The 14,508-nt window shown below is 39.2% G+C and overlaps 1 long non-coding RNA gene across 4 annotated transcripts; it reads right to left on the bottom strand.

Moving 5' to 3' along the window:
* Window positions 1-7,940: 7,940 nt before the first annotated feature.
* Window positions 7,941-12,045, bottom strand: LOC148018229 (uncharacterized). Of its 4 annotated transcripts, none has more exons than XR_015687705.1 (5): window positions 9,663-10,763; window positions 9,403-9,479; window positions 8,515-9,317; window positions 8,263-8,412; window positions 7,941-8,176 (listed from the first exon to the last, which is right to left on the bottom strand). It is a non-coding gene; the product is annotated as an uncharacterized LOC148018229 (long non-coding RNA). The 4 variants fall into 4 exon arrangements; XR_015687706.1 differs by having other exon boundaries at window positions 8,263-8,334; XR_015687704.1 differs by lacking the exons at window positions 8,515-9,317; window positions 9,403-9,479; window positions 9,663-10,763 and adding an exon at window positions 11,890-12,045 and having other exon boundaries at window positions 8,263-8,334.
* Window positions 12,046-14,508: the final 2,463 nt, after the last annotated feature.

Raw genomic sequence — 14,508 nt, 5'->3', positions numbered from 1 at the left:
GCGAGCACCGGAAGGTCCCCAAGAACAAAATAACTCTATTTTGCACAAAAAACAAGAGAGAAGACTTCCATGACATGAAGCAAAAGACTAATTGGGTACAATCTCCCCCCATGCCTTGTGTGAGCGCTCCACAAAGCATGTATTTGATATATTATTCATCTCCAAGCTTAAAAAATAGCCCAATTTACAATTAGCACGCTTTAGCTTTTGTGTTTGCTTTTGTCCCACTAAAGAATTAAAGCGATTGGGCACCCAAAGAGTCGAGTTATGCCTAAATATAATGTCCAATAACAAATATTTAAATAGTGCGCCCATGCGCATACAAAATAATAAATAAATGTCAGACGCTTTAATAAATAAGCGCGTCAAAATAAATATTGGTGCCACGCCTAATATGCACGCCCATCAAAAATGATAATTTCTTTTAAATAACTTGAATACACGCTATCGCCCAATGCTTCCCAATGCCACCGCTGTCTGCTCTACACACTAAACTGAAGCATTCACAATTGTTAGAAAATAATAAAATTAAACCGACAAAAGTGAATACCTAGCAGTCTTCAACTACAAAAAAAATAAATTGGCTAGAACTCAATCCTAACCTTAATTTATTACGAGTACGCACTCTAAACTCATAAATGCCCATTAATTTAAATATGTATTTTGCGGAATCACCTGCTATGGAATCACACACTTGCACATTAAATTAACAAGACGCCTGAAAGGATAGGCGTCCCCATCGACTTTTCACACAAGGAATCCACCTTCTGTATGAGCCCTCATAACAAATATAATTTTACGGAATCCATCGCAAAACCTCACAAAACCCACAGTGGAATATGCCTCCTGGCATCACGTAGAGCCAAACAGGGGCTCGCCTTGAGCTTGGGAGCTAGTAGCACTCTCGGTCACAACCACATCCTAAGGGTTGGAATCCCATACCACACCAACCCACACCATCCTAATGTACGGATGCATCGGCTAATCAGCCAAGAGTCCAAGAGTGGTGATCACATAATGAATGTGCATAATAGAGCTTTTAGTCCTATAAGCAAGGCTCAATTATTCTTAATGTGTTTGCACTAAGTCACTTTATAACCACCATAACCAAAGCTACTAGCACCCATCTAAATGTCCAATGACATAACACTTTCTCCCTTAAGAATGATTTCTATCCTCAGTAATATCCTTAGGAACAAAGTGAGAAAAATAACTCTTTAATGAATGTAAAGACTCTGTAGTACTAGCCTCACCTTCAAACAAATTTTCCACTTGACTAAATACTCAAGATAAATGATATGATGGGATTGTTTAGTCCTAAGGTTAAGAACCAATTTAGGTTCGAGTGGAACATAATGAGCAGTATCCTAAAGCTACAAGACCTCCCCAAGTAGAATAATCTGCTCACATTGTCCCAATCTTTCCTTTAAACAACTTACACAGAACACAATGTGAACTTGGATTTCAAAGGTAAGTCTAACTCATAGGAGACAACTAAGCTTCTTGATAATTTGGAAAGGATTGCAATATCTTGAAGGCAACTTATAGGACTTACTAATAGTCATTGAATCACAGTTCTTTGGGACTTAAACATAAAGCCATATGCCTTCCTAGAGCTCTTTAGGGGTACGATCATGGTTAGCATATAACATGGCCCAATCTTGGGTGTTTTTAATGTTGTCTCTAGCAATCATCAATATCTCTTGCAAATCTTGTGTAGAAAGTTGATTATAGATGGCATTTTCATCGGTAAGCTCTATGAACTTATCAATAGTCTTCTCTCTCCTGAATGCCCACATTCATTAGAATACTCATATAACATTTAAGCTTAATATAAAGATTAAAATGCATACTAATATTAAATGTTAATGTTATACTAATAAATAGTGCTACATACTAATATTAAATTTTGATGTAGTTGTAATCCTTAATATACATTACCATTTATTAAATGAATAAAAACATACTGTTAATCAATAATTTGATGGCTATTTAGGCTACAAGATTTCAGCCTCCTACGACAGTTTGCCATAGCCTTGGAGTGGCAGCTCCTCGGACTCCAATCATAAAAAATCACCAAAAAGTCTTGCACACAAGCATCACCCCAACACAAAACCTGAGCACCAAAACATAAAGCATACATTGCTTTCATACCCACAACCTAACACATATTTTGGTTGCACGCCTCTCCTGCTAGCAGTGTTCCATACTATCCTTAATGAGATAAAGGTGGATATGTCAAGCATGAACCATCACAGTTCCATGATCAAAAGTGATTTTGTGCATGTCATCAGATCTCCCATCCAATTGCACATTGATGCTCTGATACCAATAAAACATCCCCCTAGCACCCAACCTGGGAGCTAGCAGCACTCCTAGTCATGACCACATCCCAAGGGTTGGTGTCCCATACTACTAGTCCATACCATCCCAGTGTACAAAAAAATAGGACTCCGCTACCCTAACCTTGAAGTGTCCTTAATGTGTTTGCACTAAGTCACTTTGCAACCACCATGTAACCAGTGCTATTGATGCCCATCCATATGTCTAGGGATATAATAGCATATGTTGAGCTTGTGAGTAGATATAGCTTGCTCTAGGTGTGAGGGTGTGGATATGCAGTGTGGGAGTAAACCCACAGAGAGCATGGGTATTCTTTTGAGTATTCTTACTCAGCGGTTGACAATGGCAACTTAGACCATGATGATGGTAGCACATTTTGAGGTTGCACTTTCATAAATTAGCTAGCTATTTGATGGGTCTTAGCTAGTTGCTTGGTCATTAATCTATCGAGCTACTCTGACACTTATGTACATGTATTATTGTTATGATATGGTATTTGTTTTATCTCATATTGTGTTTTTTACTTGATTTAATCTCAAAAAGTATAGTTAATAAATATAATTGTGTCACTAACATATCATGCTTGCATTCTTAAACTTGTGTTGTGTTCTTGAGCTTGCATTCTTGAACTTATACTTGCATTCTCGAATGAGAGAGAGAGAGAGAGAGAGAGAGAGAGAGAGAGAGAGAGAGAGAGAGAGAGAGAGAGAGAGAGAGAGAGAGAGAGAGAGAGAGAGAGAGAGAGAGAGTGTGTGTGTGTGTGTGTGTGTGTGTGTGTGTGAGGAAGAGAGATTGAGGAATGGAGACCAGGAGAAAAAAGCCAAAGTGAGAGTATCAGAGGAGAGATCGATTTTGATTTTTTAAAGAGAAGATTAACATCACAAAAGCAACACTAAGAAGTACACATCACTTACCTGGCATTCATAATCACATATGCAACTCATTGCTATTGACATAACTTAAGCAACATACAAAAGTGAATATGCTTGTAGTGACACCATTTTGCATCTTTTATGCAATGAAAAATGGTGTCGCTACGCCTTACAAATTGTACTAGTGAGTGTATATCTCTCGTAAACAATATTTCATTACTCTTACAGAAATTGTTTTCAAATGGCTTTTGTGTACATACATAAAAGCATTGTATTGAGAGAAACATACCTCTAAAAAGAAACTCTTGTAGTTTGCAATCTTGATATTGTGACTTCCTCACAATACACAATCCTACTAGAAGTATAGTTATAGAAAGATGGGTTGTAGCTAGATTTTCAATGTGTCTCTCATGAAGGTAATGGTACCTTAGAAAGTATCTTATAGCTATTCTAACTTCGTAGGAAAAATGCTATACGAAACTTTGTGAGATCTCATGATCTTGAATAAGATACATCTATAGCCCCAAACTATAGGGCTGCAACAGGGGTCATGGTTAGTAAAATTAGAAACACTATTGAGCATAATGTCCATGGATTGATATAGCCTCTGACCCTATCATACATAGCTAGGCATTGAATCCCAATACCTCTTGTTTGCAATCTCCATGGGATTGTCTTTCAATAATAATAATATTATCTCTCTTTATTAGTTTCCTTCCCCATCAATAATCATGAGCCACTAATATAGCTATTTCTTTACCTTACCTAACAAGTTTTAAAAAAATTCTAGCTCTTCTTTGGCCTCTTCCATTTCAACATAGTCAATTTGATTTCTACGTTGCCTTGACAACCTCGTACATAGATATGACATGCAAAATGTGATGCATATTCTTTCTTTAGTTTATGGATACCACATGTAGGAGCATTGTTGGGTAGAACGCTCATAATGCGAGAAAAATATCATACAATTCTTTTCAGCCATTTTAAAAATATTCAAGCAATCAAAAGACTAATACGAAGACTTGACTTTTCTCTTGGAGTAGTTCAAAGCATAAAAATTCCATTTCCCCATCCTTTTTGTAAAAACAATTAGTGCAAGAAAAGTTTTCATGAAGGTTGTTAGAAAAGTGACTACACTCAAATAAGCTATCTAAAATTTTGAAAGAGCCCTAAAATTGCAAAATGCCTTGAGGTTACAACAAATATTGGTAACTTATTCTCTTTGATATGCACTTAGAACGTTAGTCTACATTGTGCTTGCAAAACTAATTTAGCATATTTATATTAAATACTAACATTTCAAATGATATGCAATTTTGGTCTTCTTATTTTTTTCTTATATTTTGCAATTCTTAGGTAACTTGTACTGTTATAACATGAGAGAGAGAGAGAGAGAGAGAGAGAGAGAGAGAGAGAGAGAGAGAGAGAGAGAGAGAGAGAGAGAGAGAGAGAGAGAGAGAATCTTAACATCCTTAACTCATAGGGAGAGAGAGAGAGAGACAAACACCCTAGGACCTCTTGGACGGCCTTCGAAGGCCAGAAATGTTCATTTTGAGAGAGGCTTCAATCATAAACACTTTGCCATTGAGCTTAATATCTGTCTTTTGTTGATTCAACCATATTGAAGTGAATAGCAAATAAAAAAGTACAGCAAACTAGGGATCATAGAGCTAGACACTACTCAATGTATAAATCTTTGGAGATTATGATAGAGGTTGGGGAGACCCAATTACAGCCTGACCTAGTCAGAATTAAACAAGAACTTAGATTTGCTAAAGAAAAAGAAGTTATGGGCATACAACTCTTCACTAGGCAATGGTGGGCTAGCAAAGCAGACAAACCCACCAGAGACATGTTCCAAGTCCTTAAAAAGAAAAAGGATAGAGACTCCATCCCATTGTTGAGAAGGGAAGATGGCACACATGCCCAAAACAATGGAGATAATCTCCTTATAGCTAAGGAATTTTTCTCTAAAATGTTTAGCTCCTCTAGAAAGAGTTCACAAGAAGAGACAACTGCCAAGGCTAAGATAGCAATGGTTAGGAAGAAGGTTGTCCCTCCAAGCTTGGCTGAGATTCTGGATGTGGAGCTACTAGCTATTGAGATCAGTGACACCATTGACTCTCTAGCATCAGGGCAAAGCCCAGGGCTTGATGGCCTTCTGAATGAATTCTTCAAAGAATTCAAAGATTCTCTTATTCACCCCCTTCTCATGGTATGGAGAGAATCCCTGAAATTTGGAGCCTTACCCCACATAATCAATGAAGGAGTAGTCAAACTAATCCATAAGAGAGATGAAAAAGAACTCCTAGCCAATTGGAGACCCATCACATGTCTCACATCAACATATAAGGTTTTTGCCAAAGCCATAGCTAGAAGGCTATCTGATCATCTAGATCACTGGATAAGAAAAGAACAAAAAGGGTTCATTAAAGGTAGATATATCCTAGACTCAATAATTGCCCTATGGGAAGGCATTGAACATGCCCAAAAATCCAACCAAGATTTTTTGTTCTTCAAGATTTATTTTGACAAAGCTTATGATAGGTTAGAATGGGACTTTATCCTCCAATCCCTCCATGATATGGGGCTGGGTAGAAAGTTCATCAAGTATGTCAGGACTCTTTTTGGTAATGCCTCCACAAGAATTGCCATTAATGGGGAGATGACTGATTCCTTTCCTTTGAGAAGATCCATCAGGCAGGGCTGCCCTCTTGCTCCCCTTTTGTTTGCCATTGCAGCTGATTCACTGGGTTGGCTCATTCAAGCAGAGATTGATAAAGGCAACATTAAAGGGATTAAACTCCCTAACAACAAAGACATGGTACTCAACCAGTTTGTTGATGATACAAATAGCACGGTGAATAATGATCCAGTTTCATTAGTAGCATTTTGGAACTGCTTGCAAACCTTTTGCAAGGCTTCTAGTTATGTTATCAATCCAAATAAAACAAGAATTAAAACACTAATCAGTCCTTGTCCTGGTTGGCTCTTGGTTGCAGGGTGTAAGGAGATTGAAACAGGTAAAGTATTCAAAATTCTAGGCATACCCATGGGCTTTGGGATCTCAATGAAACAAAGGTGGGATTGGGTTTTGAAATAAATCAGGGGAAATTTTGAAAAATGGAAGGGTCTGTAGCTCAATATGGCAGGAAGATGTCTGGTTCTGAAACACATACTAATTCCAATCACAATCTACTTCTTGGCTTGCTGAAAACCATCTAAGTCAGGAATAAAGCAACTAGAGCAACTAGGGAGAAATTTTTTGTGGAGTGGGGATGGGGAAAAGCTCAAAGTACTTAAAGTATCTTGGGCTGTTTGCACTACACCTAAGAAATCAGGCGGTCTTGGTCTTCCCAATCCTAGTATTCTAGCTGACAAACTTGCGGCCAAATGGATTGCAAGAAGCATCTTAAGAAAAGAAGAAGATTGGATAACTTTTCTTAAGGCAACCACTAGCAAGTTTCATGTAGAGGGTTGCCCAAAGGCTTAGACCCACTAATAATAACTATTTGTCCAGTCAAACTGAAAGCTAAAGATTGCTCTCCTTTGGCAAAAGGTCTTTGGGAGGCTTGGTTCAAGTACAAGAGTCTGTTAATCCCCTCTTCCCATCCCAACCTCACCCTACCCTGGAGTTCCAAAGACTCCATCTGGTTCAGCTTCTTTCAAGGAGCCATTCCAGATAATCAGATTAACTTAGCCCACAAGCTCTTCAAAAAAGGCATTAGAAGTTGAAGGGACATTTGGGATTCAGCCCTAAAAAGGTGGATGACTGGAACACAACTGAAATAGAAATTCAAATTAAAAGGACAGGAACTGGAATTGATAACTGAAAGGGTACTCTTGTGGGGACCTAATATGTCTACAATGATTAATCTTAATCACCACTTCAATTATAGGGGAATCTGTTTTATGGGGGACAAACCTCTTCTACCCCTTCCAGACCTATTAGAAAGCAATGCTCCTCTTTGTTTTAAACTAAATAACATATGGCATATTAATTAGTCGGTAGTATAGTGGAATTACAGGTTCGATAACATTTGGGCTCCCTCAATCCAACCAAAGATGTCTTGTCTAATGTGGCTCATTACTCTCAAAATTCTTTGGACTAATGAGAGAGCACTCAAAGTTGGTCTAGGGAATGGACTTTGCCTAAGGTGTGGCCAACAGGTAGAATCAATCCCTCACATATTCCTTAACTGCCCTAAAAATTCTAACATCTCACTACAACAAAAAGGCTCCATAGACGCGCTTGTAGACGCAATATTTGAATTGTGAAAAAAAATGTCGTGTGCGTTTATTAACGCATCTATTTTTGCGTCTACAAAATCACATCTAAAAGCGGGCTTATGATCAGAGTTACACGCACACTTAGACGTGCATATAGATGCGCGTATTGACGCGCTACGTAAATATATAATCATATTTATAAAAAAGTGGACATATTCATATTGTGCATCTATACACGCGTGTATCTACGCATCTAAAACCGCATTTACTCTGCAAGTTTTTGACGAGAATAGACGCGCATTTATCCTGCAATTTAGACGCGCTAATAGATGTGCAAAACAAAGGTATGAAAAAAAAACCAGAGAGCATGTGGCTTGCTCTTTGGTTTTTTTCCCCCCATCAAGATCAAATTGTATGCTTAGGGAAAACAGAGAATTCGAAGATTGGATATCGAAAATAAAACAGTGTATGTAGCACACGAAATTTCATATATATAGATGAAACGTTTTTACATTATGAGTTCTAGTGCTTGTGACGTCATGGTCGCAAGCACTAGCTGAAAGTTATACATATCAAAAATGAAAATTACAAGCCAAGGGGAGGCATGCATGCATAGGGCTCCTCTATATCTCCTCAGAAGAGGCATCATCATCGCTACCACCATCGCTGCCGTTGCCGCCACCACTACTGCTAGTCCCCCCTTCGCTATCCTCAACTGCATCAAGGTTCGCCTACACAAAGGATTAAGGTATATAAATACCATTACAAACAATAAATTAGAGTTATCTATACTTTTCATGTAAAAAATAAAACATACCTCTTCTGGTGGTGGAATCCTCATGGCGCGATTATATTGCTCCTCCGTAATGAGTCCCTCCTCGTAGAAATGCTGCCAAGTGGATGCCCGGTTATGACCTCGATGGTAGCCTACCTCTCTAGGAGTAGGCATCCTACCAACAATACGATACTATAAAACAATTTGAACATACAACGTATTAAAACACACTACATAATGAAGTGAAATAAATTACAAAATTTAATTTAAAAAAAGAAATCAAATAATACTTACAAACTCAGCCTCCCATGACTCCCTACCACCCGATCCATATGCGACGATCCCATGGTTGCCATCTGGATACGTCGCGCCTCTACATGCTGGCGACTTGTCATTTTCTCCGTTGCTCTCTTCTTGGCCTCTTTCCACTCCTTGTGGTGGCAATTGGGTGGTTGGCCATATCCAGGGCGCCCCTGCTCTTGTCTCTGCAATGACTCCTTGGCGCGCGTCATAAGGTGAGACCTCTTGTTATAAAGCGCGTCTCTCACCTTTGACCATCCCCAATCATCTGAGAATCGTAAATTCTCGGGTATTGCCCACAGCACCTCTTGCCACAAACCTTTTTTTTTGTGCTTGAAGGGAATCATGCAATCTTTGTATGTGGCATGCACGACACTCCTCAAGTAGGCTATCACTTCCCTCCCCTCAAAGTCACGTAAGATACCACCAACATTAGTGATAGAGTAGTACATTTGTGGAGACTCACCTCTCTCATTTTCCGGTGAGGGTGATCGAGTGCCACCACCTAGGCAACCCCCACAAAGCCCTCGACCTCCTCGTCCTCCCACACCACTCTCCCTCCTCCCTCGACGTGTACTACCCTCTACCTCACTTGATACACGTGCTTCTACAGATGTACGTGCTTCGGCCGATCCATGTACCTCAGCTAATCCTTGTGTAGGCAAAGATATGATAGGTGTCCCAGACATCACACTAAAAACCTCCTCTGCAGTGGGAGGGCGACCAAGATAATTGGTCATCTCCCCCATGAATTGCTCCTTGTTGAATGGGGTCCTGGATGATCCAGGATTCCACATCTACACAAGAAAAATCATATTACCCTGTGCAGATAAAACATATTACATGCAGCGTCTATACCTGCGTCTCTGTGCGCGTCTATACCTCGTCTTTGTGAGCGTCTGTCAGCGCGTCTCTGTGGGCGTCTGTCAGCGTGTCTATTTTCGCGTCTATACCTGTGCCTGCATTGTCATCTGGACACGCTGATAAACGCACACAATCGCGCCATTTCTTTTCAAACTTGCTTAAAAAACAAAGCTAAAAAACCTCCATAGATGACAAGATCCAACATGTGAAGAGAGAGAAGAGAGAGACAAACAAACAAAGAAAGCAAACAAGATTAAGAGAGAAGAAGAAGAACTCACATTCTTTGCTTGTTCCAACGAGTGGCAGCTAGGTGGCAAGCTCCTTGTCCTCCTTCTCCCTTCCCTTGGTAAGTTGCTTGAATCTTGTTCTCTTCCTTGTTGTTTGGCTCTTGTTCTTTACTCATTGGCTCTTCTTTCCTCCTGTCCTCTTTTTACTCTTATTTCCTTACCTCATTGTCTTCATGAAGTGATAGATAGACAGAGTAGTGATGTTGAGCTCGAACTGCAGAAAACGTGCAAAAAACGTAGGAAAGCACGGGTTTGAAAAGAAAGCCACAAATTTTTTTAAATTTTTCTATACTTGCGTGGTGCATCTGTAAGCGCGTGTAATTTGCGCGTATATATGCGCAGATAATTTCTGTTACACGCGCTTACAAACGCACAGGAACAATTTAAGGAATCAATGCATGCATTTAGGGAATCAATTGACCTATGTGGTGACATATATAACAAAGCTTGAGGATAAGAGATAACGCATTGGCAAGTCAATTGGCACATATGTAGTGACTTACTAGACCATCCCACTTACAATTGCATGCAAGTATCAATAGGTGGATAAAGCACGAATGGTTTTTAGCTAGAGAGAGATAATGCAATGAAGGTGTACACGAAAGAGATAGAGAAAGGCATATTATCCATCAATCAATCAAAGATATGTACATGAAGTGACTTGATATAGTAATTAAAGTATTGTCATTTTTAGGATACTCCATTGACTTCTGCAAGTTCCTATAACCTTGAAGTAGAATATAGCCAACCACACTGTCCATGGAAGGAAAACTTGGCCTCATCAAATTAACTAAGTTAATTTACTTATACATTTCTTAGATAAGAGATTTGTAGTTGGCTTGTTGGTATTAGTCACCAACAAGTGGACAAGTAGCTAAAGATGATGAAAAGAGGACATGTGCACATTGGTTACATGTGGTCCACCTTATCTAAAATTATATGTGAGCTATAAGTGCACCTTGACATGATTGGAATAGCTTGCATATGCACAAGCCAACTGATTTACATCAATCTACTCATGCTATGAATTGGCATGCATGGCTAGGTTAAGTGCACAACAAATGAGACATGTGAGTGTATTGATCAATTCTCTCTCTCTCTCTCTCTCTCTCTCTCTCTCTCTCTATATATATATATATATATATATATATATATATATATATTGCAAATACACAAGTCAACCTTTGATCTATATATACATCCAATCATCATGCCCTATCCAATCACATTTGTATAGGGCATGATTGGATGTATATAGGGCATGAAATCACATATATGTAATTAGCTTTGAATGATTGGATATATATTTGTAATACTCAGAAAGAAGTAAAGTTGGTAATGTATATCATGTCCGTATGATCCTATACATGTATATCATGTCCTAGTGTATGATCCAGGTGTAATTATGTCGTATATACATCCAATCATGCCCTATTCAAACAAATACTAGCTGTTAAGAGGTTTAGTCATATTCAGGGACTTTATGAGAAATGAAAAATATGTGTGTTTATTTTTGCATCTATAAGCGCGTTTATTAGCGCGGATATATAGACGCGTTTTTTATACTAGCGTGAATAGATGCGCTGATACACACGCTTATAAACGCGCCCGCTTTTTCGCGTGTACAGTGCGCGTCTATAGGGCCTTTCTCTTGTAGTGTCTGGTGTTTCATGCAGGTCCTTGTCAAGTATCACCCCACTAAACTCACTTGGAAGGAGTTATTACTGGGGGAAATATATGGACTCCCTCCCCCAATATGGAATTGGATCAGAAGTTATTACCTGTGGAACATATGGATAAGCAGAAACAAGAAAACGTTTGAAAATACTGATTTGGATCCTATCCATGGTCTTAAATTTGATCTTTGTTTTCAGGTTGAGAAAGATGCAGAAATAATTCTCAAGCAGCATGAAGACAATATGGAGGGACTAGGGAAAGCATTTTCCACTGTGGATGTGGCAGCCATACTGCTGGACATCAAGAAGAAGGCTGAATAATAATGATGTAGATACCAATCTTAGGATAAACATCTCGACATCTGATGCTTAAGTTCAGACCTATTATGGTCTATATGTTTTGTAATGCTATTATTATGTACTCTCAAGTCAAGGTAGTTTCCCTGCTTTGAAGCAACACTCCCTTAAAGAGCTCTAAACCTTTTGATATGTTTTAATACAACTTTAAAGCTTCCATCAAAAATTTTAAAAAAAAGAAACACTTTGCCATTCGGTGTGAGCGTGTTGAGTCGCAGTAGAGCTGCAGACATGGTGGTCGAATATTGAGGGCATATCATAAATGACTAGTGGGCTGCAGCCTGCAGCAGCACAAGGGTACTATCAGGTAGATACGAGAGAGAGAGAGAGAGAGAGAGAGAGAGAGAGAGAGAGATGGAATCAACAGTAGGATGTCCGCAGGATTTCCGGGCGCATGTGGCTACAGTCTACTAAATATAAATAAGCTATGTAGAATATTTTGCCATAAGGCTACAAAGGTCCTTTAAGTTTTAAAGAGGAAGAAAACAAACTCTGATTGATTGATAGATTGGGAAAGAAAAGCAGAGAGGATTGCTCTGAAACGTAGACCTCCGGAATTCTTTAATGGGTTTGCCTGCCAGCATCTCTTGTATCCATCTGCGAGTTGATATCTAATCATCTTAAATTTTCTATTTTACATTTTCCTGGCCTTGGAAGTCGAGCCTGCAAGAGACAAGAGCTCGAGGCCGGCTGCGTGCACGCGCGGCTCTCTCTCTCTCTCTCTTTCTCTCTCTCTCACATTGCAACGAGCATATCACGAGGCCGTCCATGCATGCATGCACGCAATTTACCCTTCTAAATCTTTTTTCAATTTACCTTCACGACGCCAGACAGGGACTGAATATGTTTAAAATCAGGCAGGTGGCTCCTCTCAGCTTCCACAAGATCAGCCTGCCATAATTCTATCCGATTCCTTCGCCGGATCCCTTCACAGCTGCCATGCTGCAAAGCACTTATCAGAAAGAGCTGCTCAAAAATAGTTGTCGATAGAGGTAACCACTTGTTTCAAGCTTCCAATGTTAAGGTATAGGTTTTACATCTAAACAAAATTCTCTTTTGCATGTGATTGCACCCTCAAGCTACTTTGTACGATAGTGCTTTTTTTAAAACGTACTATATAACTTCATCCATATCATGTTATCCATGTGCATGCATGCCCCGAAACAAGCATCGACCCTGCTAATTCTTTTAGAGTTAACACATGTGACATTGTTTGCGTAAGTTAGTTCGCTGCGGACCCTGGTTGAGTGAAATGGATTGGCATCCATGGACAATACGGTTAAAGGTTCTGTATTGGGTTCCTCTCCAATTTGGCTGCGGACCCTGGTTGAGTGAAATGGATTGGCATCCATGGACAACAAGGTTAAAGGTTTTGTATTGGGTTTCTCTCCAGTTGTAAGAATGGCACATATCTCAGAGGAATAATCATGTTTGGTGTGGATGAGAGTGAAGCAAGGAGAGGACATCCTTTAAAGATTAATTTGAATTTCGTTGTTGGATTCTCGTGTAGGTAATACACATATTCCTTTGATATTGCAGGTGCAAGAAAAGGACATCCTTTAAATATTAATTTGAATTTCGTTGTTGGATTCCGTGTAGTAATACACATATTCCTTTGACGGTGCAGCCTGTAGGTGCAAAAAAGCATGGCATGCAGAATGCAGAAGTAGTTAATTTATATTAAAAAGCATTTTTTGTGCTCTTGTAGGGAAAAATCGATATGGATATGACAGTTCGGTAATAGGTTTCCATTGTTAATGCAGGATGCATATGTGGACTTTAAATCCAGTAATAGGCTAAATGAATCCAGGATTATGGTAAATCTATTTAATCACAAACTTACCTTTTTTTTTTCTTGTTTTCGTGATCATGTCACATGCAGATACTCGACCAGCAACTCAAACAAGTATGCATCCACCACCACTGCAGCTCAGACAAGTATCATCATTATCATCATCATCATCATCATCAGGGCCGATCGAGCAGGAACAACATGGGGGTGGCATCAATGCAAGGGATCATAATGGTGAAGGTCTCACTCGAGGGAGCAGCCTAGGGGGACTCGCATGACGCGAGCTGCATGGCTAAAACAGGCACGTTAGCAAGATGAAGCTTCTATTAAGGTGATTTGCACAAAACATTCTCACCTACAAAATCCTTTCTGTTCTATTCCTGTTCCTAATCCTTCTCTTGTATAGGGCTCCTGTGCGTGCTATTTCCACTAGTTTTCTTCCTACATTCCTTTCTTGTACCAATCTATTTGAAGCACACAGGGATGGGAAACTTGATCCTCAAACTCTGTCATTTTTTGAAATAGTATTGTTAGGGCCTATGCTTTCATAGATGGTTTCCAATGTTCAAGCAACACTAGAAACATTGTGACTTCTCTCCAAGTTTATACATGAGTTTATACCTCTTTGAAAGAAAGATGGATTCCTTAACTAGAGTAAAGCTATGGAGGATTTTGCATTACAAAAAGTTACTCTCAGTGATATTCACAACAAGATGACCAAAACTATGAATTTGTTGGAAGGCTAGAAAGAAAATGTTGTTGCTAAAGATGTTCAAGCCTCCTTGGCACATGAGCATGATTTTGCCCTATCTCAGATGGTGGTTTTAGCTTCTAAGCTTGGTACTTGTGAGGGTGAGTTGCAATATTCCAATGAAACTATTGTAGCACAATAGAAGATAATTGAGGAGTTGAATTATAAAGTAGCTAAACTTTTTGTTACTCCCCTTGCTCCTGCAGTCTCTTCTATTCAATCTTTCTCCATAGAGGAGCTAGAAAGCTTAAAAGCAGAAAG

The sequence above is a fragment of the Lygodium microphyllum genome, chromosome 21 (assembly GCF_053477565.2).
Source record: "Lygodium microphyllum isolate KBCC chromosome 21, Lygodium_microphyllum_v1.1.10, whole genome shotgun sequence".
Lineage (NCBI taxonomy): Eukaryota > Viridiplantae > Streptophyta > Polypodiopsida > Schizaeales > Lygodiaceae > Lygodium > Lygodium microphyllum.
Note: the sequence above shows the minus strand (reverse complement) of the source record. Positions and strands in the feature narration are given on the sequence as shown.